This window comes from Rhinatrema bivittatum, chromosome 9, assembly GCF_901001135.1.
Source record: "Rhinatrema bivittatum chromosome 9, aRhiBiv1.1, whole genome shotgun sequence".
NCBI classification, from domain to species: domain Eukaryota; kingdom Metazoa; phylum Chordata; class Amphibia; order Gymnophiona; family Rhinatrematidae; genus Rhinatrema; species Rhinatrema bivittatum.
In genome coordinates this window covers 222,971,463-222,974,929 of record NC_042623.1, presented here as the reverse complement: position 1 = coordinate 222,974,929, position 3,467 = coordinate 222,971,463, and positions in this window count along the sequence as shown.

Genomic DNA, 3,467 nt, shown 5'->3' with positions numbered 1-3,467 from the left:
AAACCATATTCTCTATTGCCAGTTTAATAAATTTAACTTTAATGATACCAAGTGTCAAAATAATTAATTTTTCTTTTATTGGTGAAACTTCGCTGAGGAAAATCATAAACTGTTAACTTATAACAATTTTAATCAAGGAAACCCCAAAGCCTGAACCACATAGCCACCTATGTGACCGTGCAATAAAAAACAGTTTATAATTTCTGAAGTGGTTTACACAAACAAATTTCTTTAGTTTCAGGGCAGAGCAAAGAACTTCCTTCGTCTTGCTCAGGAAGCAATGGTCTGTTTGCACATGCCCCAACTGACTTCAGCTGGGCTGTGTGTTTACAGCCCTTAAAGAGACAGCACCCAATTGGCAGTTCTTCAGTGTCATTGTCTTTTTTTTACTAAAGTGGGTTACACATGCACTGCTCATCAGATTTCAAAATGAATGCGAGCATTATGTTATAATCGTAGGTCAAAGAACCGAAGCTCTCGCATATTTTTTTTCTTTTTCAACATGCAAGTAAAATTACTTCTATCATGTTCCATATTAACAGCTTCAAAAGACTCCTGAACATCTGACTCTGGAACCGCAGTTTGAGGTAGATAACTGCTTTAGGGGTTCTACTGCACTCTGCTTGAGGACAACTAGATGTAAGGGAAACAGAATGCCATTTTCAACAACAAAAAAAAGGTGCTGTAAGGATCTAGTCAAAACAAAGATAAAGGCAGATGGATCTATATGAAAAATATATTTTAAAAAATTGTAATAATCTGACCACAATCCACAATAAATAAATAAATGTTTGTCAAACTCATAATGTGTGCCATTGTATGCTTTCATTGAGCCCCGACAAAGATATGGTGTGAAAAGTAATGATCCAGTAATGCTCCTGGTGATTCAACAAAGCTTATGTATCGCCTTCTGTAGTGGATGGCAAAAACCTCAGTAATAGACCATTTAAGCGGCGTTGTGATCCAATGATGTACCAGAGGAGCTTGTATCTTGGCTGTCTTGTTTTTATTTATTTATTTTATTTAAATGCTGCCCAATAACAAATGCTCTGAGCAGCTCACAAAATAAAACAATCATAACAAAGTACAAATCAAGACATTAAAGATAACATGAGTTACTGTATATTTGTGTATTTTATCAGTGATCACAGGCATACAGGAAAAACAACGTGAGGGTTATCAGAGAAAGCAAGCTGGAATAAATAAGTCTTCTGAGCTTTCCTAAATGCTTTTGGGCAAATTGTCAACTGTAGCGCCTCTGGAAGCAAGTTCCAAAAATCTGAAGCAGCCACTGAAAATGCTCTCTTGTGAGTTTCAGAGAGTCATGCATGCTGCACTGACAGAACATCCAAAAGTTCCCTTTTGTGATGATCTCAAGGGCCTTGATGGATTATATATGTGTAACATTGCATTCATCCGTAATAGGGCCTCAGAGCTAGTCATCTTGTGGACACGGCAGATGATCTTATATTGTACTCTAAATGTAACAGAAAGCCAATGGGGCTTCTTTAGGGTAGATAAAATATGTGCTTTTTTTGTTCAGTCCAAGTTTTGCAATTGTTGGAGTGCACATAAGTAGGTAAATCAATGTAGATAACATTATAGTAATCCAGGCTTGGAAGTATCATCACCTGTACTACTGAATGAAAATTATAAGCATTTTAGAGCTTCAGAGGTCTTAATACACCCAATTTAAAATAGCTAGCTTTAATCACTGCTGCAGTTTGAGGGGCCATAGAAAGTTCAGAGTCAAGAATGACTCCTAAGCTCTTTGCCTTCAGAACAACTGGAATCTTGTGATTTTCAAAAGTACAGCAAGAAGGGGCTTTTGGAGCGAATGTGCTGATCCTGACAAGTCTCTGCAGCAGCATTACTTCTGTTTTAGCAATATTTAAGATAGGCTATTATGTTTCAACTACTACTTAATTGCTGAAAGACATATGAACACAATCCCAAAAACAGCTGACAGTGAAGAAAAGAATGAGATGAAGAACTGGCTATCATCAGCATACACTTAATAATCCTAAAAAGTCCAGCTAATAATTTACAGAGCAGGGCCATGTAAATGTTGAACAGCGGCAGATAAAGCTGAACCTTGGGGAATGCCTGATGTAACTGTACGCCAATCTGATGAATCTGAACTGATAGTAATTCTATAGGTTCTGTCAGTAAGCTAAGAGTGAAACCAATTAAGCACTGTCTCAGTAATATCACAGACATGTAGCCTGTATAACAGATTTGATTATTTCCTGAGTCAAATGACGCAGAAATTTTCAATATTAGGTCCAGCACATAGATTGACTGGTCTCTTCTAAGAACGTCAATGTTTGATAATAATTTTCGGTATTAAGGCTTTTCCGGAAGCCAGACTGATATAGATCTAGCACCTGATGTTCATATAAAAAATCATCTAACTGACTCAATACAGCTGTCTCTTTAAGATTAGAGAAGTGAAGAGATTGGGTGGTAGTTAGTGGGGTCAGAAGCATCCAACTCCATCTTCTTGAGGAGTGGATGAACAGTGACATGCTTCAGAAGATTTGGTAGAGAGCCTGTAGCTAATGAGAGGTTTATGATAGAAGCTACTGATGCACAAATCTGATCTTTTGCAGCCTTTGGCATTGAGGTATCGCAGACATTCAAAGGACATGATGAGGAATTCACGACTGTGATGATGTGCAAAACCTCAACCTGAGATACTACTTGAAAGTTATCCAACTTAATCCCAACATTGGTTAAAGAGTTCAGTGACTATTGCTGGCCAATAGGGACTGTGACACAAATGCTTGCCGCTTTCTGAGTGAAATACAACTCAAAACTATCACAGGAAATTGGGGCAGACCTTATCTTAAGATCAGGGCTTAATTTGTGGGGGAACCCAGTTGCAGCACTTCTTTTTAGGCTTAAGAGCAGCAGGGGTGTTCTTCTTCAGCCTCTCCCCTCCAGGCAGCCTGCAGGGAAGAGGAGGAGGAGAGCCTGGAGCATACAGGAGAAAACAACTGCTCTGCTCCCTATTGTAGGCCCTCTCCTTTTGCTTCCCCCACTTCTGGACTTTTGCTTTCAATGCTTTCTTCTGCGCTGCTGCAATCGCCGGGGAAGGCCTGCGCGATTGGCGCCGAGCCCCGCCGGGGGAAGGACAGTACTACTCACTCCTCACCCAGGCAGCCTCAGCGCTGACAGCGCGGCAAAAATCTAAAAAGAAAAAGCTGAAATAAAAACAAAAATCGCGCCGAGAACGTGAGTCCCGCCCACCGAACCAGCGCCTCCAATAGGAGCCTGCCCTGCGGGGCTTTAAATCTGTCCTCAGTTCGGCGCCGCGCACCGAAGGAGCGAGACAAAGGAGCAGGCCCCTTTGTTCGCCCCTTCGTGCAGCCCCAAGGGAGCCCCGAACCTACCCCGCTGTCTTCAGTCTGGTTCTACAGTTCTACGCCTCCACAGCTGCCTAACTTCCAGCTCCTTCAACATCC